The sequence below is a fragment of the Dendrobates tinctorius genome, unplaced genomic scaffold (genome assembly GCF_039654945.1).
Source record: "Dendrobates tinctorius isolate UK_male_01 unplaced genomic scaffold, ASM3965494v1 ptg000064l, whole genome shotgun sequence".
NCBI lineage: Eukaryota > Metazoa > Chordata > Amphibia > Anura > Dendrobatidae > Dendrobates > Dendrobates tinctorius.
In genome coordinates, this window is record NW_027361732.1 from 45,917,118 (window position 1) to 45,941,117 (window position 24,000).

The window sequence follows — 24,000 nt, forward strand, 5'->3', positions numbered from 1 at the left end:
TTTGGTTCCAAAATTGTGCTGATGTAAAGTAAACATGTGGGAAATGTTAATTATTAAGTATTTTGTGTGACATATCTCTGTGATTTAAGGGCATGAAAATTCAAATTTGGAAAATTGCGAAATTTTCATGAAATTTCCACTTTTTTTCACAAAGAAACGGAAGTCATATCAAAGAAATGTTACCACTATCATGAAGTACAATATGTCACAAGAAAACAATGTCAGAATCACCGGGATCCATAGAAGCGCTCCAGAGTCATTACCTCATAAAGGGATTGTAAAAATTGGCCTGGTTATTAACATGCAAACCACCCTTGGAGGTAAAGGGGTTAAAGAATACGTGGTCTTGGAAGGGATGAAAACCTGATCTCAATATCATCAAGTCTGTGTGGAATTACGTGAAGACACAGAAGGATTTGGGCAAGCCCACATCTACAGAAGATCTGACATTAGTTCTCTAAGATGTCTGGAACAGCCTCCTTGCTGAGTTCTTTCAAAAACTATCTGCAACTGTAAAAAGATTTATGCTTTTATGCTTTGATGCCGTTTTTAAAAGCAAACAGTGGTCACATCAAACAGTTTGATTTATAATTTTCTTTTGTTCATTGACTTTGCATTTTGTTAATTGATAAAATTAAACGATTATCACTATTATTTTTGAAACAATTCTTTCTTTGCATGATTTTTTCCTCACCTGCCTAAAACTTTTAACTGGGTTTTCTGCTCTTAAAGGGTCTCCCGAGAAATGCACTAAATAAATTAAAAAAAATAAATATTAAAAGAAAGACTGGAAAGACACAAAGCACAAATAGGGTCTTATCTGGGTAACAATGTTAAAAGAATTGCACAATGGTGCTCACCTGGTCGGGTTGAGTACACACAACTACTGATAACGCTTGAGGCCGGTTTCACATGTCAGTGGTTTCGGTACGTGTTGTGACAGTTTTGTCACATACTGGAGACACTGACACAAGTACACCCATTAACATGAATCGTTCTCTGCACATGTCAGCATGTTTTCACGGACTCACGGTCCGTGTTCAAAACACGCTAACATGTCAGTGTTTGTGGGAGCACACGGTCCGCAAAATGTGCTGAATACGTGCACACAGAAAACAGTTCACACTGTCCTCTGTGTTCACGGACGGCCACTGGGGAAGAAGCGCTACTGTAAGCTGCTGTTCCCCGGCGGCTGGTGCTGAATGTGGCTGTCATTCTTCTCTCCAGCTCTGCCAGCAACAGCGAGCAGAAGAGAATGAATGAATGAAAACCCGATGTGGGGTCCCCCTCAGTTTGTGAACCAACCCGTCTTATTGACACTTCTCCATTACTAAACCGGGCTTAATGTCACCTTACAATAGCAAGGTGACATTAACCCCTTATTAACCCCACTCTATTAGATGCGCCTATTCTGGAGCTTTGTGGGGTTCTTCCCATTTGCCTTGCAGTGGTGGCAAGTGGGGTTAATAAGGGGTTAATGTCACCTTGCTATTGTAAGGTGACATTAAGTCCGGCTTAGTAATGGAGAGGTGTCAATAAAACACCTATCCATTTCTAATCCTAGAGTTATTCAAGGGTTAAATAAACACAGACACAATAAGAACAAAGTATTTAATGAAAGAATACACTACACTGTTTTAAAATCTTTATTATACTCCTAATCCCATCGAAGCCATTGTTCTCCTGTAAAAAATTAAAAAGTAATAAACCAACAATATCCATACCTGTCTGGTGATCAGTCACGTCCCACAGCGTAAATCCATCTCAGGGGTTAATCAGTTTACAGCCGCAGCGCTGCTAATGCGATCGCTCCGACTGTAAACTACTGGGGAATGAATGAGAAGCAGCGCGCACAGGTTCTGTGACATTACCGCTGTCACGTCGCCGTCAGACTTGGCACCTGCTGTTCCGGTCGCGGCCACTACGAGGCGCCGGACCGCCACTTCGCCGTCAGACTCAGGGACGGCTGTTCCTGCCTCGGCCACTGGGTGGCGCCGTGGTTCTGTTACGTCGCCGTCAGACTCAGAGGCGCCATGGTTCGCCTGTGAGTTATGGTGGTGACAGAGAAGGGGCTCCTGCGCAGGCATCTGGTGGGCGCAAGCTCCGCCCCTCTGTCAATCGTTACTGCATCACCATCTGGCCTGGTCCTGGGGGCGGTCCTAATGATATCATCAGTCCAGGAACCTGTGAGGGATGACCTGATCCCTCATATACCTTGGGACTGGTTTTGCCAGCCGCCGGATATATTCTTGGCTCCCCTGCGTGCTACTGTGTGAATTGCTATAGTTAACTTTGACCTCAGCCTGGATTTCTGACCATTCTATTGCCTGCCGTTTTTGTACTTCTGCTGCCCTCCTGGTTTTTGACTGTGACCTTGGCCTGGATTTCTGACTCTGCTTCTGCCTAACGATTTTGTACCTCTGCCGCCCTCCTGGTTTATGACTCTGACCTCGGCCCGAATCTGACTCTGCTACTGTCTGCTGTTTTTGTACCGTTGCTGCCCGACTGGTTTAGACTCGGATCCCACTACGTTTTTGGTCCCGTATTGGAACACCTCTCTGGCGACCGCCCTGCTCTGGTCCACTGCTCTTATTCAGACAGCTACCTCCTGGGCTCTGCTATAAATCCAGATCCCTGTATTAAAGGGGTAAAGGGTATCAGGGTTGCTCATGGTGTTGTCTTACTGCAGCCCAGACTCGCAGACGGACGTCACATTATATCCGGCCACAACATAAGCTGCTTTTGTGTATATGTCTAACATATATAAAAGCACTCTCCTGAACTTTTTTTCCCCTTCTTCTACTGCCTGAGCTAATCTCTTGCCCTAACACCTGCTGCAGTGCACAACCTGAAGGAACACTCCCATCTTCCTATACCAGCATGCTGCAGCCTGGAGACTTCAAGGAAAATGCTGGGTGTCGGAAATCCACATTCCTGGGACATCAGCCCCTGGGCAGCTCTGGTCAAAACTGCCCGGGGGCTCAGGTATTGCCTGCAAATGCAGCTAAGCTTTTGTTACCCATTCCTCTCTCGTTTGCTAAAAAACGTCTGTGTGTAAAGGCTTATGTGGATTGTGGTTCTGCAGGCAACATTATGGATTTTTTGTTTGCAAGGAGTCTTGGTGTACCTCTGCTAAGGCTTAAGGCCCCTATTCAAACCACTGCGATTAATGGTACATTTATTATCCAGGGTGGGGTGGAATTTGTCACTGCAGAAATTACTATGTCAGTGGGGACATTACACACCGAACAGATGTCATTTTTTGTTATTCACAATTTATCACATCCAGTTGTGTTAGGCATGCCATGGTTGCATCAGCATAATCCTATAATTGATTGGCATCTAGGTGATATCGTGCGCAGTCCACAGTGTCAGAGTAATTGTATGTCACTGTTGTCAGTAAACCAAATTAAAACACCCTTTATACCATATGCATTCAGAGACTATGAGGATGTCTTTTCCATAGTGGAGTCTGAGAAATTACCTCCTCATAGAGAGTACGATTGTCCTATAGATTTGGTCCCAGGTTCCTGTCTCCCTAAGGGGAGAATATTTAACCTCTCTGGTCCAGAGCGTGTAGCCATGAATGACTACATAGCAGACAGCCTACGAAAAGGCTTTATTAGATCCACCACCTCCCCTGTAGGGGCTGGGTTTTTCTTTGTAGAAAAAAAAAGATGGTGGACTCAGACCTTGCATTGATTATCGGGACCTGAACGATATTACTGTAAAGAATCAGTATCCGCTTCCACTCATCCCTGATCTTTTTTATCAGCTACTGGGAGCCCGTTGGTTTACTAAGCTTGATTTCCGGTGAGCTTACAATCTTGTCCGCATAAGAAAAGGAGATGAGTGGAAAACCGAGTTTAACACGCCCCTTGGTCATTTTGAGTACCTGGTTATGCCGTTCGGGCTAAGTAACGCATCTGCCGTGTTCCAAAACTTTGTGAATGATATCTTCAGGGATATCTGTGGGGTATACTGTATGTAGTGGTTTATTTAGATGACATCTTGATCTACTCCGCTGATGCTCTTACACACGGGCAACATGTTCGTACTGTTCTCCAGAGACTTCGAGAACATTCTCTATTTGCCAAGCTGGAAAAGTGTGTTTTTATGGCTGAGGAGGTACAATTTTTGGGGTACATGATTTCTGCTAAGGGGTTCCGCATGGATCCTGCCAAGATCCGACCCATTAGTGAATGGGTGCAACCCTAAACTCTAAACGCGCTGCAGCGGTTTTTGGGCTATACAAATTACTACCGAACATTTATCAAAGGCTTCTCGGAGATCGCCAAACCGCTCACGGACCTGACCCGGAAGGGGGCAGACGTGGTTAATTGGAAGCCTGAAGCACTTCAGGCATTTTCTGTTTTAAAGGATTGTTTTTCTGCCAACCCAATATTAATCCAGCCTGATCTAGACCGCCCCTTTGTGGTAGAGGTCGATACCTCTGAAATTGGAGTGGGGGCAGTGCTTTCCCAAGGCACTGCTTCTCTCACTCAACTCCGTCCATGTGCCTTCTTTTCCCGAAAGTTCTCTTCTACTGAAAAAAATTATGATATAGGGAATCGGGAACTATTAGCCATAAAATGTGCCTTCGAGGAATGGCGCCAGTTCCTCAAAGGTGCTAAACACAAGATTACAGTAATCACAGATCACAAGAACCAGAACTACTTGGAGTCAGCTAAACGACTGAATCCTAGGCAGGCTAGGTGGGCTTTATTCTTCTCAAGGTTTAACTTTGTGATCACGTTTCGTCCAGGGACTAAAAATGTAAGGGCCGATGCCCTCTCTCGAAGTTTCTGCCCCTCACAGGCTGAGGACTCGGAACCAGTTCCAATACTGGCCAATGGGATCGTTGTGTCGGCAGTGTCTCTGGACGTTCTGGAGGAGATCCGTAGGTCCTCAGAGCCAGCCCCTGACTCGACGCCCCCCCAGAAATTGTTCGTTCCAGCCCCGTTTCGTCTACAAGTTCTGAAGGAGTCGCATGACTCTGTCCTGGCAGGCCATCCTGGTGTCAATAATACCGCCAGACTAGTGACTAGGAATTTTTGGTGGCCGGCGGTAGTTAAGGACTGTAAAGATTACGTACTAGCTTGCGAAATCTGTGCTCGCGCCAAGTCGCCCCATAATCGGCCTGCCGGCTGGCTCCAGTCCTTGCCCGCCCCAGAGAGTCCATGGACCCACATCTCCATGGACTTCATTACTGACCTGCCACCCTCAGAAGGGAAGACATGTATCTGGGTGGTGGTGGACAGGTTCAGTAAGCAATGTGATTTCATTCGCCTGTCTGGACTACCTATTCAGAAACTTTGAGTAAGTTGTTTATTATTCATGTAATACGACTGCATGGCGCTCCAGTGAATATCGTGTCCGACTGAGGTACCCAGTTCATTTCTAAATTCTGGAGGGAATTCTGCAAACGCATTGGCATTGAATTATCCTTCTCCTCCACTTACCACCCTGAGACCAATAGTCAAACTGAGAGCACCAGCCAGGCTCTAGAGCAATATCTCCACTGCTATATCTCGGAACATCAGTCCGATTGGGTGGAACATCTTCCGTTAGCTGAATTTGCCCTAAATAACCAATACCAGGAATCTATCAAAACCACCCCGTTCTTCTGCAATCACGGTTTGCACCCACGTTTTGGTTCATTTTCGGCCAAGATGTCGGAACTCCCGGGGGTAGAGAATTCCATATGTCACTTAAGGACAATCTGGCCGGAGGTGAACACAAATTTGAAAGGGTCCCAGGTCAGGCAGGCTTCGGCCGCAAATAAACGGCGGTCCACGGGGCCGCACCTAGGAGTTGGGGACAAAGTTTGGCTGTCTACCAAGAACATTAAGCTTAAGGTGCCATCTGCCAAACTGGGTCCCAGGTTTATTGGTCCCTATGAGATATTAGAGGTAATTAACCCGGTTGCCTTTCGTTTAAAGCTCCCTCAGTCTTTTAAAATACCCAGTGTTTTCCACAAATCCCTCCTCAAGATGTACCGCTCCCCAATTCATCCCGTCCAGTCCCCTCCTCCTCCAGTTTTGGTCAAGGGTGCCTTGGAGTATGAAGTCCAGGGTATCCTTGATTCCCGTTTGGTGAGAAGGTCCGTGCAATATTTGGTGCATTGGAAGGGCTACGGTCCAGAGGAGAGGTCCTGGGTCCCCGCTAGTGATATCCATGCCAAGGGGTTGATTAGAAGGTTTCACCTCCTTCACCCTGACAAACCGGGTTTTGAGGGTCCGGAGGCCCCTCTTGGAGGGGGGGTACTGTCACGTCGCCGTCAGACTTTGAGCCTGCTGTTCCGGTCGTGGCCACTAGGAGGCGCCGGACCGTCACTTTGCCGTCAGACTCAGGGACGGATGTTCCTGCCTTGGCCACTGGGAGGCGCCGTGGTTCTGTTATGTCACCATCAGACTCAGGGCCTATTGTCCCGGCTTTAGCCACTAGGAGACGCCGGTCTGTCACGTCGCCGTTAGATTCGGGGCCTGCTGTTCCGGTCGCGGCCACTAGGAGGCATCAGACCGCTACTTCACCGTCAGACTCGGGGATGGCTGTTCCTGCCTCGGCCACTGGGATGTGCCATGGTTCGCCCGTGAGTTATGGTGGTGACAGAGAAGGGCCTCCTGCTCAGGCATCTGGTGGGCGCAGGCACCGCCCCTCTTTCAGTCATCAGGGGGTTACTGCATCACCATCTGGCCTGGTCCTGGGGGCGGTCCTAATGATATCATCAGTCCAGGAACCTGTGAGGGATGACCTGGTCCCTCAAATACCTTGGGACTGGTCTTGCAAGCTGCCGGATATATTCTTGGTTCCCCTGCGTGCTATTGTGTGAATTGCTATAGTTAACTTTGACCTCAGCCTGGATTTCTGACCATTCTATTGCCTGCTGTTTTTGTACTTCTGCCGCCCTCCTGGTTTTTGACTGTGACCTTGGCCTGGATTTCTGACTCTGCTTCTGCCTAACGATTTTGTACCTCTGCCGCCCTCCTGGTTTATGACTCTGACCTCGGCCCGAATCTGACTCTGCTACTGTCTGCTGTTTTTGTACCGTTGCTGCCCGACTGGTTTAGACTCGGATCCCACTACGTTTTTGGTCCCGTATTGGAACACCTCTCTGGCGACCGCCCTGCTCTGGTCCACTGCTCTTATTCAGACAGCTACCTCCTGGGCTCTGCTATAAATCCAGATCCCTGTATTAAAGGGGTAAAGGGTATCAGGGTTGCTCGTGGTGTTGTCTTACTGCAGCCCAGACTCGCAGACGGACTTCACAACCACTAGTTACTGTGCATGCGCCGGCTGCTTCACATTTATTCCCAGTAGGGCCCATATACTTCAATGCACTTGCACTGAGCAAGGCCACGTCCATCTAGTCACATGCCAATCGCTCCTGATGCTGGCACTAGAGAATCTTCACAGCACTGCAGACTTGTAGCTTAAGTCTGGGCAACTCCTTTAACTGTTACCGTATATAGCTAGACATCTTATATATATACATATATATAATATATATATATGTAGAATATATATGTGTGTGTACATAAAGTGTATATATATATGTGATGGTATATTGTGAAAGTGTGGGAAATAGAGATGCTGATAGTCAAAAAAGGAAAAAAAATAGTAAAGTGATATCACATGGAGTAGTGGGCGAGATTATTAAATCTGCGCAAAATCCCTACAGTGCAAGAGATCTTAAAACAAGTAGAGAGCAACTAATCATTTGAGGGCTATTTAACTTGCATCAAATGTTCACATGAGGAAAGCATTAAATAATTCACTTGGTTGCTGTTTCAGCCATATCTTTACATGTCAGATAAGTGCCTAGAGATGTTTTCCACGTTTTGTGTGTAGGTTGGGATCCCACCACTTGTGAAATAAAAAGTCGGTTCACACAGTAAAAGCATTTGGTAGCCAAGATGAAAACCATACGTATTGAAAAAAAAGTCTAAACATCACCATACAGGCAAGAGGGAACGTAACGATAAGCAGTTCTTGATGCTCGCAGTATTTAATTACAGCTATTAGATTGGTTTACTTTGTAACTCAAAGCTGACCGGCCTAAGGGGATGAAAAGTGACTAAAGGCTGTAATATTTAGAAGATAAACCATTAAAAAGATTCTCCCAATATAAGCAGCTCCTTTATTAAAGTGAAATTTTAAAGAAATATTTGGATTTAACCACTTCACCCCTCAAGCCTGTTTTCACGTTCATGACCAGGCTAAATTTTACAATTCTGACCAGTGTCACTATATGTGGTAATAACTCTGGAAAGATTCAATGGCTACCAATGATTCTGAGATTTTTTGTATGATATACTGTACTTCACAATAGTGGAAAAACTTGTTCATTATGACTTGCATCGATTTGTGAAAAAAATTAAAAAATTTGGTGAAAATTGTGAAAATCTTGCAATTTTCAAACTTTGAATATTTATGCCATTAAACCAGAGAGTTATGTCACAGAAAATCATTATTAAATAACATATTACACATTTCTACTTTACATCAACACAAATTTTGAAGCAGAATATGCTTTTATTAGAAAGTATGAAGGATTAAAAGTTGACTGAGATTTCTCATTTTTCTAACGAAATTTCCAAAACTTGTTTTTTAGGGACCATATCACATTTTAAGTGACTTTGACGAGTCTACATGACAGAAAATACCCAAAAGTTATACGATTCTAAAAACTGCACCACTGAAAGTCCTCATAACCACATTCAAGAAGCTTATTAACCCTTCAGGTGCTTGATAGGAATTATTGAAATGTGGAAGGAAAAAATAAACATTTAACTTTTTTACGCAAAAAATGTAATTTAGACCTAAATTTTCTTTTTCTAAGGATAACAGAAGAAAATGTATCATAAAATTTGTTGTGCAATTTCTCCTGTGCACGCCGATATCCCTTATGTTTGGCGCACAGCAGGGCGCGGAAGTGATGCAGCACCATTTGACTTTTTAGGCCGGGATCACACATGTGAAAAACTCACATGCTAATACCCAGCACTGCCGCCGGCACTCAGTAGTGGAGCGTGAGGATGCATATATTGCTATGCGGCCACACGCTCCGATCCAAGTGCCGGTGGCACTAACATGCGAGACTCGTCCAAGTTTCTCGCATGTGTGATCCCAGCCTTAAACTCAAAATTGGCTGGAATCGAAAGAGGACACCATGTGGCGTTTGGAAAACCCCTAATGTTCCTAAACAGCATAAACTGTATAAACTAGACCTTTCAAGGAACTTGTTTAGATGTGTGGTGAGCACCTTGAACCCCCAGGTGCTTTATAGAAGTTTGTAATGTTTAGCCGTTAAAAGAAAAAAATCTCATTTTTTCCACAAAAATGTTATTTTAGCCATAATTTTTTTATTTTTACAAGGGTAACAGCAAAAAATTGCCCCAAAAATAGTTTTTCAATTTCTGCTGAGTACACTGATACTTCATATGTGGGATAAATCTTCTGTTTGGGTGCACAGCAGTGCTCGGAATGGAAGAAGCACCGTTTGACTTTCTTTAACGCACAATTGGCTGGAATAGAGAGTGGACATCATGTTGCGTTTGGAGAACCGCTGATGTGCCTAAACAGTAGAAACCCACTGCAAGTAAGCCCATTTTGGAAACTAGACTCCTCAAGGAACTCATCTAGATGTGTGATGAGCACCTTGAACCACCAAGTGCTTAATAGAAATTTATACCGTTGAGCTGAAAAAATAAAAAATCCAATTTTTTCCAAAAAATTTTCTTAGTCCATTTTTTTTATTATCATAACGGTAACAGGAGAAAATAGACCAAAAATGTGTTGAGCAATTTCTCCTGAGTATGCTGATACCCTATATGTGGAAGAAAAGTACTGTTTGGGTGCACAGAAGGGCTCAGAAGAGAAGGAGCGAAGCTTTGAAATGCAGACTTTAATGGATTGGTCTGCAGGCATCATGTCACATTTGGAGAGCCCCTGACATGCCTAAACAGTAGAAACCCCTCACAAATAACCCCATTTTGGAAACTAGAATCTGCAAGGAATTTATCTAGATGTGTGGTGAGCACCTTGAACCCCCAGGTGCTTTGCACAAATTTATAGTGTTGCGCCATGAAAATAAAAAAATTCCCACAAAAATGTTCTTTTAGTCGCACATTTTTTATTTTCACAAGAATAACAAGAGAAAATGAACCCCAAAAATTGTTCCGCAACTTCTCCTGAGTACATTGATACCGCATATGTGGGGGAAGTCTACTGTTTGTGCGCACAGCAGGGCTTGGAAGGGAAGGAGCAACGCTTGACTTTTTAAATGCAACATTGGATGGAAGCAAGAGCAGACACCATATTGCATTTGAAGAGACCCTGTCATGCCTAAACAGTGGAAACTTCTCACAAGTGTGCCCATTTTGGAAACTATAACCCCCAAATGAGAGTCCTCAGTGGTTGATACCTTTTAATGGCTAACTGAAAAGATGGTAACAAATTGCAAGCTTTCGAGACTACTCGAGTCTCTTCATCAGGCTTGACTAATACAAAATCTGAAGAATCACATACTTATGCACAACACAGCACAGAAAAAATGCAATAGATAAGACAAGTGATGTGAAGCAGAATTATCATTATGGGAGAGGGATAGACATAAATATTGGAACAGTTCATAGATAAGGAGTCTGGATGTTTTATTGTCCTCTGATTGGGGCTGGTTCTGTGTTGTGATGCTCCCACAAGGTCTTAGGAGAAAATTCCTTAATTGATGTAAAAAGACATAAATCCATGCAACATATTCATTCCAGCATTGAGAGTGTCAAAGGTCGTACTCACAGACTCTTCTGTCTCTCTGCGATGTGAAGTTACCTTTCAATACCAGTAATTTCATATCCATGGTGCTGTGATCAGGCATACAAAAATAATTTGCCACAGGTAGATCCATTCTTTTTTCTCTTATTCTGTGGTGATGAGAATTCATTCTTGTTCTAATCTTTTGCCCGGTCTCCCCCACATACAGACCCCAGTTGGACATTTAGTACAACTTATTATTATTATTATTTATTTATAAAGCACCATTGGTTCCATGGTGCTGTACATGAGAAGGGGTTACATACAAATAACAGATATCACTTAATGTAAACAAACTCACAGACTGATATAGAGGGGAGAGAGGTCCCTGCCCTTTTGGGCTTACATGCTACAGGATGGTGGGAAAGGAGGCAGTAGGTTGCGGGGTTGCAGCAGCTCCAGTGATGGTGAGGCCGTAGCTCTAGTAGTGGTGAGGAGGCAGCGGGGATCATTGCAGGCTGTAGGCTTTCCTGAAGAGGTGGGTTTTCAGGTTCCGTCTGAAGGATCTGAGTGTGGTTGAAAGCCGGACGTGTTGGGGAAGGAAATTCCAGAGGATGGCGGCTATTCTGGAGAAGTCTTGGAGGCGGTTGGGTGAGGAGTGAATAAGTGTGGAGGAGAGAAGGAGGTCTTGGGAGGACCGGAGCTTACATGAGGGAAGGTATCAGGAGATTAGTTCAGAGATGTATGGAGGAAACAGGTTGTAGATGGCCTTGTAGGTCAGCATTAAGGCCCCATCACACATAGCAATCTTGCATGCGAGATCGCTGCTGAGTCACAACTTTTGTGACACAGCAGCGATCTCACCAGCGAGATCGCTGTGTGTGACAGCGATCAGCGACCAGCCCCCCTGCTGGTATCGCTGATCGCTGCAAGAAACCTCTGGACATTTTTTTCGTCGCTGATCACCTGCTGGCCAGCACGCATTGCTGTGTGTGAAAGGTGGGAGACCAGCGATCAGCTGTAAAATAATAAAAAAAAAATATATATATTGTTATTCTCACCTTCCGGCGTCCCGCGCAGTCTTCCCGCCTCTCTCCACGCTCCCGGTCCCAGTAATCCTTTGCAAGAATGACCTCGAGACTTCACGATCCCGCGAGAACGGACGTCATCGCGGTCATTCTCGCAAAGGATTACTGGGACCGGAGCATGGAGAGAGGCGGGAATGCTGCGTGGGACATCGGAAGGTGAGAATAACAATATTTTTTATTTTAATTCTATTTTTTACATGGATCCATGGCATCAGCGCTAACGAACACAGCAATGCCACGCGCTCGGCATCGCTGTGCTAATCGCTGGTGAAGCTATCTGTTTGACAGCTCACCAGCGATCACATAGCGACTTACCAGCGATCCTGACACGTTGATATCGTTGTCGGGATCGCTGGTAAGTTGCTATGTGTGACTCCAGCTTTAGTTATTTGAACTGGATACACTGAGGGAATGGCAGCCAGTGAAGAGATTTGCAGAGGGGAGAAGCGGAGGAGTAGCGAGGAGAGAGATGAATTAGTCGGGCGGCAGAGTTGAGGATGGACTGGAGAGGTGCAAGGGTGTTAGCAGGGAGGCCACAGAAAAGGATGCTGCAATAGTTGAGGCGGGAGATGATTGATGAGGGCATGCACAAGTAGTTTAGTAGATTGAGGGTTGAGGAAGGGACGGATTCTGGAAATATTTTTAGCTGGAGGTGACAGGAGGTGGAGAGAGCTTGGATGTGCAGTTTGAAGGACAGGGCAGAGTCAAGGGTTACTCCGAGGCAGCGGACCTCCGGTATGGGGGAAAGCGCGATGTCGTCAATTGTTATAGAAAGGTCGGGTAAGGAAGATCTGTGAGATGGGGGAAAGATGATTAGTTCAGATTTGTCCACATTGCGTTTGAGGAAGAAGGAGGATATGGCTGATAGACACTCTGGGATTCTGGACAGCAGAGAGGTGACATCTGGGCCAGAGAGGTAGATCTGAGTATCATCGGCATAAAGGTGGTACTGGAATCCGTTGGACTTTATGAGTTGCCCCAGGCCAAGTGTGTAGATTGAGAAGAGTAGGGGTCCTAGAACAGAGCCTTGGGGGACTCCAACAGAGAGAGGGTGGGATGAGGAGGTAGTGTGGGAGTGGGAGATCCTGAATGTGCGGTTGGAAATGTATGAGGAGATCCAGGATAGGGCGAGGTCTTTGATGCCAAAAGGAGGAGAGGATCTGTAGTAGGAGGCAGTGGTCAACTGTGTCGAAAGCAGAGGACAGGTCTAGAAGGAGAAGTATAGAGTATTGTCCGTTAGCTTTGGCTGTAAGTAGGTCGTTGGTAATTTTGATCAGGGCTGTCTCAGTGGAATGATGGGGGCGGAAGCCAGATTGTAGATTGTCAAAGAGCAAGTTAGATGAGAGGTGGGAGGAAAGTACAGCGTGGACATGCCTCTCCAGGAGTTTAGAAGCGAATGGGAGCAACGATATTGGGCAATACCTGGACGTGGCTGTTGGATCGAGGGTTGGCTTTTTAAGGATAGGCGTGATTGTGGCATGTTTGAAAGCAGAAGGGAAGGTACCAGAAGTTAGTGATAGGTTGAAGAGGTGGGTTAGGGATGGGATAAGAGTGGTGGTGATGTTGGGGAGGAGGTGGGATGGGATAGTGTCAAGTGCACAAGTGGTGAGGTGTGTTTTGGAGAGATGAGCAAGCTCCAAGCTCCCCTTCAGTGATGTTAGATAAGGAGGTTATGGGGTTTAGGCATTGGTTGGGCATGCAAATGGGTTGTGGTGGTTGAGCAATAAAGACTTGCCGTGTTTGATCTATCTTGTTTTTGAAGTGTGCAGCAAAGTCCTCGGCAGAGATTAGGGAAGTGGGAGGAGGCAGTGGTGGGCAGAGGAGGGAGTTAAAAGTATTGAACAACTGTTTGGGGTTGTGGGATAAGGAAGATACAATGGATGTAAAGAAGGCCTGTTTAGCAGAGGTGAGAGCTGATTTGAATGCGTGTTGCTTGGTTGAGTGCAGTGAAGTCATCTTGCGAATGCGTTTTCTTCCAGCACCGTTCTGCAATTTTGGATGCTTGCCGAAGCTTTTTAGTGGTGTTATTGTGCCAGGGTTGTCTATTGATTCGTCGCACTCTGGTATGCATGACAGGGGTGACCGAGTCGATGGCTGATGCAAGAGTGGCATTGTAGAAAGCAGTGGCAGTGTCTGTGTCGTGGAGTGAGGATATGGAGGACAATGGTTGAATAGAGTCAGAAAGTGTGTGGGTGTCTAGGTGTGCAAGGTTTCCATGGGGGTGTTGCTGGACATGGGTGACAGGTGAGGAGGACAGGGATGAGAAAGTGAGTAGATGGTGGTCAGATAGAGGGAGAGGGGAGGTGGTGAAGTTAGATAGAGTGCAGAGGCGGGTGAAGACTAGGTCTAATGTGTGTCCATCTGTGTGGGTGGCTGAGGAGGACCACTGAGTAAGTCCAAAAGATGAAGTAAGGGACAGGAGTTTGGAGACTGCTGACTGGTGAGTGTCAATGCGGATGTTGGAGACACCCATGATGATGGTGGGAATGTCAGCAGAGAGAAAGTGACGGAGCCAGGTAGAAAATTGGTCAATGAAGGCAGTGGTCGGGCCCGGAGGTCGGTATATGACGGCCACTTGGAGGTTGGAGGGAGAGTAGATGCGGACAGAGCGGACTTCAAAAGAGCGGATAAGGGAGGGTAGAGGTGGGATTGGGTTGAAGGTGCAGTTGGAAGAGAGAAGGCGCACTCCTCCGCCATGTCTGTTGCCAGGGCGAGGAGTGTGGGTGAAGTGGAGGCCGCCGTAGCATAGCGCAGCAGGGGAGGCGGTGTCAGAGGGTGTCAGCCATGTTTCGGTGAGGCCAAGGAAGGAAAAATTACGAGAGGTAAAGAGGTCGTGAATCACATGGAGTTTATTGCAGATGGAGCTGGCATTCCAGAGTGATCCAGAGAGTGGGAGAAGGGTGGTGGTTGTCAAGGGAATAGATTTGAGGTGTGAAAGATTTATGGTGTTTGTGTTGGTTTGGGAACGATAGAAGGGGGTAGTAATGGGAGGTATGGGCTGTGGGGGTCCAGGGTTGGGAGATATGTTGCCAGCAGTGAGAAGCAGAGAGAGGGAGAGCATGTGGGAGGAGGGTGGGTGGCTTGTTTTGAATTTTATTAGGAGAGCTCTGAGGTTGAGGAGCAGTTCAGCAGAGGAGGTCAGGTGGGGAGGCAAGAAGAAGGAGAGATTATTATTTGGTTAGCGGGTGCTGGGGTTTGTGGATAGTGAAGGAGAATGAGGATTAAAGGAGCCAAAACAGTTACAGCGTATGTCAGCATGGTAAGAGTAATTTAGAAGGCAAAAGAAATTTAGTACATTTACATGCAGCGTTTAGTCATACTTCTGGTCACTTCAGGTTCTTTTCAGGCATATTTCAGATATTATCCTTAGAAGACATCCTTGGAATGACAGACAGACCGAGGTCCAGACAGACCTTAGAGTCTGATTTTATAAGAAGTCAATTGCACATCAAACAGGCCAGGTGTGATCAGAAGGAGGGAGGAGCAGTATGGAGACTGGACAGACACAGGAGACGATTAATTAGAAGTCAGAAGAAAAAAAAAGGAAATGGTCACATCTAAAAGGACAGATAAAGCATTGATAGCAAACAAATACAGGGGTGATTGATTGGGGCTAAGGAAAGATGGGTGATGAGGGTATTGCATCCGGGACACATACCAGTGATAGCAGACAAATACAGGGTGATTAATTGGGGTTCAGGAAAGATGGGTGATGAGGGTATTGCAGTCAGGACACATACCAGTGATAGCACACAAATACAGGGGTGAATGATTGGGGTTCAGGAAAGATGGGTGATGAGGGTATTGCAGCCGGGACACATACCAGTGATAGCACACAAATACAGGAGTGATTGATTGGGGTTCAGGAAAGATGGGTGATGAGGGTATTGCAGCCGGGACACATACCAGTGATGGCAGACAAATACAGGGGTGATTGATTGGGGTTCAGGAAAGATGGGTGATGAGGGTATTGCAGTCGGGACACATACCTGAGGATGAAGCAGATCGATTGTCAGATTGATAGTAATAGTGAAGCATAGTAATAATAATAATGAAGCATCTATAGCAGGGAGTTATTTTTCAGGCATATTTCAGATATTATCCTTAGCAGACATCCTTGGAATGACAGACAGACCAAGGTCCACATCTAAGTACACCACATTAGATGTGATGCAGATGAAAGTACCTGGGATCTTGTAGTCCTGATGTGTATTAGGAATCTTTATCTTGTTCATGGTCATTATAAATGGACAGGTTTTACATTTTTTTCTGGTTGCAAGGAAAGGTTCCTGCAGCAGTTGGAGAGGACAGGAAGCTTCTGACAATGATGCTTCTTAGATTTGGGGGCTGCCTAAAACACAGTAGTGGGGGGTCTGGAAAAATGGATTGTAATCAGGCATCTTTTTGTAGTAAAGGTTGCAATTTCCGTGCAGATCCCCTTAGCACTTCCAGATTTGGGTTGTAGGTGACTACTAGAGGCACCTGGTTATTTTCATCTTTAGCTTTGTAATGTTTAAATTGCCAATTAATACAAAATTTATTATGCATACAACAATACAGAAAAATAGTATCGGAAAAATAAAATAACAAGGATACTGCTGTCCAAATAGGGAGCCATAATACATGTAGCCCAAAACAAATTAGATATAGTTTCTAATCCATGGAAAGCACAATATATTATATTGCTTTAATGAAACAGGTCCAGCCTGTGTAAAGATACATGAAAAACTAAATACAGGGACATGCCAACACTTATAGAGTCGACTGCCTATGTAGGCAATTATCATTACATACAACTGGCTGTGTAAGCATGATCCATTAAAAGGAGAAAATTCTAAGGGCAACTTACATGATATGTATTAATCACCAGGCATCCCCGTTGCTCCAGCGCAAGCTTCGCTTCTTCGTCAGGACAGCAGTATCCTTGTTATTTTATTTTTCTGATACTATTTTTCTGCATTGTTGTATGCATAATAAAATTTGTATTAATTGGCAATTTAAACTGTGCTCATTGGTGGTATATTTACATGGTTGGTAGTTTTTGCCTCATTATTATTAATTGGGTTCTTTTGTGTTGCTATTTTAGTTTGTAATGTAGCAGGTGACTCCTTGACATTTTGGTGGCCCTTGTAATTTGGTTTTCAATTGTTCTTGGATAGCAGCCCTGATTCAAAAAGGTCTTTTTGAGGCGACCGAGGTGTTCATCTCTATCCATGGGGGTTGGAACATATACGATTGTATCTGATGGCTTGGCTGTAGACAAGAGTTCTTTATGTGTTTTGGATGGAAATTGTCCTATTTAAGGGGCAGACAGACATACAGATAGATAGATAAATAGATAGATAGATAGATAGATAGATAGATAGATAGATAGATAGATAGATAGATAGATAGATAGATAGATAGAGAGAGATGAACACCTTGGTCGCCTCAAAAAGACCTTTTTGAATCAGGGCTATCATCCAAGAACAATTCAAAACCAAATTACAAGGGCCACCAGAATGTCAAGGAATCATCTGCTACATTGCAAAGCTAAAGAAGAAAATAACCGGGTGCCTCTACTAGTCACCTACAACCCAAATCTGGAAGTGCTAAGGGGAGCTGCACGGAAATTACAACCTTTACTACAAAAAGATGCCCGATTGCAATCCATTTTTCCAGACCCCCCCACTACTGTGTTTTAGGCAGCCCCCAAATCTAAGAAGCATCATTGTCAGAAGCTTCCTGTCCTCTCCAACAGCTGCAGGAACATTTCCTTGCAACCAGAAAAAATGTAAAACCTGTCGATTTATAATGACCACGGACAAGATAAAGATCCCCAATTCACATCAGGACTACAAGATGCCAGGTACTTTCAGCTGCATTACATCTAATGTGGTGTACTTAATTATTTGTACTAAATGTCCAACTGGGGGTGTCGATGTGGGAGACACAGGGCAAAAGTTTCGAACAAGGATGAATTTTGATCACCGCACAATAAGAGAAAAAAGAATGGATCTACCTGTGGCAAAACATTTTTGTATGCCTGATCACAGCACCATGGATATGAAATTACTGGTATTGAAAGGTAACTTCACATCTCAGAGAGACAGAAGAGTCTGTGAGTACAAATTCATGATGACCTTTGACACTCTCAATGCTGGAATGAATGTGTCGCATGGATTTATGTCTTTTTACATCAATTAAGGAATTTGCTCCTACGACTTTGTGGGGGCATCACAACACAGAACCAGCCCCAATCAGAGGACAATAAAATATCCAGACTCCTTATCTATAAACTGTTCCAATATTTATGTCTATCCCTCTCCCATAATGATAATTCTGCTTTACGTCACTTGTCTTATCTATTGCATTTTTTCTGTGCTGTGTTGTGCACAAATATGTGATTCTTCAGATTTTGTATTAGTCAATGCCTGATGAAGAGACCTGAGTAGTCTCGAAAGCTTGCAATTTGTTACCATCTTTTCAGTTAGCCATTAAAATGTATCAACCACTGAGGACTCTCAATTCTGAATATTTTTCTATCTACTGGCTAACATGGTACAAAGATATACATCTTTCCTAGAACCCCCAAGGAATTTATCTAGATGTGTGGTGAGCACCTTGAAGTCCAAGGTGCTTCACAGAAATTTATAATGCTGAGATGTGAAAATAAAAAAAAATCACATTTTTTCCACAAAAAATGTACTTTAGCACCATTTTGTTTTATTTTCACAAATGTAGCAGGAGAAAATGGGCACCAAAAGTTGTTCTGCAATTTCTCCTGAGTATGCTGATACCCCATTTGTATGTGGGAGAAAACTACTGTTTGGAGACATGGCAGGGCTCGGAAGGGATGGAGAGATGTTTTGTAATGCAGACTTTGATGGAATGTTTTCTGCAAGTGTCATGTCGCGTTTGGAGAAACCAGATGTGCGTAAACAGTAGAAACCCAGCACAAGGGACCCTATATTTCAATTGATCTAATGTTTTCCTGGTATATGAATTTTATAACGTGGTAGCATACATAAATTGAGTAGTGCATCAGTTTGGCATACATGAGTTGTGTAGTGTATGTCAGGTTGGCATACATGAGTTGTGTAGTGTACAGCAAGTTGGCACACGTGATTTGTGTAAGTCAGAAATTAGTTTAGTAGTCCATGGATGTGTGGTACAGTTTGAAGCATTCTTTTATACACAGGTCAGGTTTGTCGGGGCAGTTGTCACATTGCCAAATGGTGTCCTTGCGTATCCCCCTTCTGTAACACACTGGACTCTTTTGTGACTTTCCTTTTTTTGAGGTTTGAGGGACCTCAGCTGAAAAATGTAGGCCAGACACGATACTAAAGCCCCTTCAATTCCGGAAGTGCTGGGCCCACTCCTTCCTGACTGCCAAAGATTAAGGTCTTTATCACTACCATCTAGAATTTAAGTTACATACCAGTCAGGCCTGCACATCGTGATAGTACAAAATCATTGTACATAGCCATCTGTACGATGTGCATGACCAGCTTTTTATATCCCACCTTGGCTTTTTGCATGGCACTGTATGGATGGAGGACATAATCACAGAGATCAATTCCCCTATGTTTTTTTTGTACCCCAGTACACAGTTTAGTTTGTGGACCTTTATAGAGGTACCTAGTACAGTGGTGGGGCTGTTGCCATCACCATGTATGGTGGTCAAGAAAAGAATATCCCTCTTGTCCTTGTACTTGACTGCCAGCATGTTGTCACTACATTGGGCTCTGATCTCACCCTTTCCGAGCAGCTGCCCAATGAGTGTGTTTTGGAAGCCTTTCTGATTTTTGTGGACAATACTTCAGGCTATGGTAGCTCACGCAGAGTGAGATACTGGTGTAAACGTTTTCTATGTAAAGGTGATATCCTTGATCCAGCAGTGGGTGCACCAAAGCCCACACAATTTTCCCACTCACTCCCAGGACATGAGGCATTCATGTGGTGTCCTTCTTCATAAACCCTACACCTGTGAGTGTACCTTGAGGTACTCTCGCTCAGCTTTTAGAGTTTAATTCTGTTCTTGGCCCGCTTACTGTGCAGGTAATTGTCAGAATTTGAGCCTCCCCTTGAATTGTTATTAGGGACTTATCCATGCAGATTTCCCTTTGGGGAATGTATAACTCAGAAAACTTATTGCTGAAGTGTTCAATGACTGGCCCAACTTTGAAATGATAGTCATTGTTCTGTCCTCACTAAATGAGGCAGACTCATGTAGCTATACAGGCAGATAAACCGCTATACCGGGGTTCAATAAGAAGACTGTGGTTGAGTCTTTGCTTTTATTGAACGTAATAGTATATTGGCGAGGTTAAACTGTAGTCAATCATAAGGCATACAATCAGTGCATGATACAGCAGAAATACATATTATACATGTTATACATTCTGCATGAAGGTTTACAAACTAGTAGCTGACCCACGGGTACGACTGACTAAGCTAGGCTAATATTAGAGCAGAAATTACCTATAGAAAGCATAAATATATACCGGCAATGCAATCGCAAGGGAAATGTAATGGAGGTGCATCTTCTTGGATGCAGGGTGAAGGGAAATGGAGGCTGAGCTACCATAATGCATTGTAAAAAGGGGAGAAGAATCAGACACAAGAATTAGAAAATAGGACCGTAAACATGACTCTGGCCAATAGAGGGAGCCAAAACACTACAGACAAATAAAGATTATGAATATGCAAGTTTCCTATATTCTTACTAATGAAAAACTGCAGCATTATGCAAACAAATAATCAGTGATAGCATATTAGGTGTCGGAGACAGAACACTACCCGTCTGGTATCAATGGATGTCACTATCCCTTTCTTCTGAAGGCAACAGTAGGACCAGTTCAGATACCGGCCTATAAAATATTGTAGGTTCATTCTCTTTGGTCATCATTAGATCAACTTTGCGGACGTTGCCGTCCTTGCTCGGGAATGTTGCGGTAACTAGACCAATTGGCCATTGGTTTCGGTGAATTTGGCAGTCTTTCACAAGGACGAGGTCACCTATGCTCAGATTAGGCCTAGTAGATTGCCACTTCGCCTGTGGCTGCAGGGTAGACAAATATCGTTTGTGCCACCTGTCCCAGAAAGTATTTGCAAGACTTTGTACCTGTCTTTATTGGCGCTTGTAGAGGTCCTTAGCATTGAATCCTCCTGGAGAGGCACTGGACAGTCCCATTTTCTGGGTAAGGAGGGTAGCTGGGGTCAATAACAAGGACTCTTCAGGCTCATTAGGGACTGGAACCAAGGGTTTTGCGTTGATTATAGCTGCGGCTTCTGCTATGAAGGTGATTAGGCTTTCGTGGGTAAGCCTCGCTGCTTGTGTTTGAAGAAGAGTGGAGTTGAGAATTCTTTGTACTAGACCAATCATTCATTCCCAAGATCCTCCCATATGCGAAGAGTATGGTAGGTTGATCGACCATGTGCAACTTTGGTCACTGAGGAACCTATCAAGAGTCTTATAGTCTAGATTTGAAGGTATTCATAATTCTTTTGCTGCCCCGACGAAGTTTGCACCTCTGTCTGAACGTATATGCTTGATAAGGACCACGGATGGCAATAAAACATCTTAAAGCATTGATGAAGCTTGACGTGTCAAAGGACTCGATGACCTCTATGTGAATGGCTCTGATTGACATACAGGTGAACATGACTTCCCAACATTTACTATTGGCTTGGCCTCCTCTCGTATGTCATGTAACAACTGACCAAGGCCCAAGCACATCGAGACCAACACTGGTAAAAGGAGAGTCTGGGCTGAGTCTGTCTGCTGGTAGGTCAGCCATCTTTTGGGCTTGAGTCGAATCACAAAGCTTACAGGTAATGCATTTGTAGATGACACTACTGATGAGTTTCTTTGCACCAACAATCCACAGGTCAGCAGTTCTGATGGCTCCTTCTGTAAATAGTCTTCATTTGTGCTTGACCAGATTGTGGTAGTGTTGTACAATTAAGAAGGCAACATGACATTTTCCAGGGAGTATAAGAGGAAATTTCCCCTCAAACTCCATTTTAGCTTCTTTGAGCCAGCCTCCTACTCTCAGCAGGCCGCTGTTGTTGATGAATGGGTCGAGTTTTCTCAATACGCTGCTCGCTGGTATTGGAGCTTTGTTAATAAGACATAGGATTTCTGCAAAGTAGGTTTCTCTTTGAACAGTGAGGATGATGTGGTTTCTAGAGAATTCTAAGTCAGAGGTAACATAGGTATTTTTACAAAGATGCCAACCTTTACATTTTTCTGTGTCATGAGTTCTGGTGGTCCTGAACAAGTGAGCTATATGGGTTAGGCAGATAATGGCTTGAATAAGTGACTTCCAACTTGAGAATTTGTTGAACCTGTGAGATCCAAGCTGGATAGCAGAGGTATGAAGTGTAGACACCTGAGGGCGGATTTCAGCATCCGAGTCCTCTCCTACTAGTTCAAAGATGTCTGGAAAACATTCTTCAGTATACAATAGTTTCGGTCCCAAGAGCCATGTTGTGCTTCCTAGTCGACTTGCATCAACTGCTCTAGTGATCTGCGGGATTCTGGTACGTGGGTATGTAATGCCTCTGTTTCGGATGAACTGTTCTCCTAATTCATAGCACTTTGTTATTGACATACACGTGGATTTGCCTGGTTTCATTGTGGATATATCCCAGGACTACTTTGCTGTCTGAGTAGAACTTGGCCTGTGTCAGGTTGATATCCTTATCGGATGCAATGAAATCCACTAACTTAACGTCTAAGACTGCGGCAAAAAGCTCTAACCTGGTTATAGTGTGCTCTGATTGTGGTGCGAGTTTGGCCTTCCCCATAAAAAACCCAATGTGGCTCTGACATTTGGAATCTACAGTTTTGAGATAGGCAACAGCTGCAATTGCTTTGACAGAAGCATCTGCAAATGCGTACAGTCATTGGCTTTGTATTTCTGTAGACTGCACGGGGGTGTATGGTCTTGGCACCTTCAGGTTGGAGAGGGCTGCTGAGTTCTTCCATCCTTCCCACTGGATCCTCTTATCAGGTGGCAGAGGTGCATTCCAGTCATATGTTTCCATAGTTAAGTCTCTTAGTAGGGCCTTGCCTTGTATAGTAACGGGAGCTGTGAAACCCAAGGGACTGTTAATGGTAGACAGGACACCTCTACTTGTGAAGTGCCTTTTTTCCTGGCTGATTTGAAAAGTGAAAGTGTCTGACTGTAGATTCCATAGAAGCCCGAGGCTGCGTTGCATTGGTGCGGGGTCTGACCCCAAGTCCATGTCTCTGAGACCGTTACATAAGTCCTAAGAAGGGAATGCTTCCATGAGTTCTTGGCTGTTTGAGGCTATTTTGTGAAGCCTGAGGTTCGAGCAAGCAAACATTTCCTGGGCTCTCCTGAGAAGATTGATGGCAGTCTCATTTGAGGGCATGGCTTTCAGACAGTCATCAGCATAAAAGTCTTTTCCTATGAATTGTCTGACATCTGCTCCGTATTCTGTTTCTCCTTCTTGAGCTGACCTTTTGAGTCCATAAATGGAGACTGCAGGTGTAGGACTGTTGCCAAAGATGTGAACTCTCATGCGATACTCTGAGACTTCTTTAGTAGGATTATTGTCTCTGTACCAGAAGAATCTTAGGAAGTCCTGTCTCTCTTTCTCACAAGGAAACAATGGAACATTTGCTGGATGTCAGCAATGAAGGCAATGGGATCCTTACGGAAGCGCATAAGTACTCCCAGCAGTTTGTTATTGAGGCCTGATCTTGTCAGTAGAACGTCATTCAAGGAGACATCATCAAACTTAGCACTGGAAACAAACACCACTCTAGTCTGGACTAGTTTCTTAAAGTGGTATACTCAAATCATGGGTATGAACCAACATTCTTCAGAGTCTTTGAGAGTGGGAGCTAGTTCTGCATGACAGTTTTCAAAAATCTTTGACATGAAGGAGAAAAAGTGAACTTTCATCACTAGTTTCTTTTGCAGATTATGATTGAGAGAGGAGAAACGTTTTAATGCCAGATTTCTGTTGTTCGGTAGACGTGGTCTGTGGTATCTGAAGGGAAGAGATGTGACCCAGCTGTTGGTCTCATCATTAACAAGTCCCTTGTCCATTACCTCTAAGAACAACTTGTCCTATACTGACATTGCCACTTGGTTGTCCTGCTTAGTTCTCTGGAAGACTGTGCACCCTAACTGATCCTCGT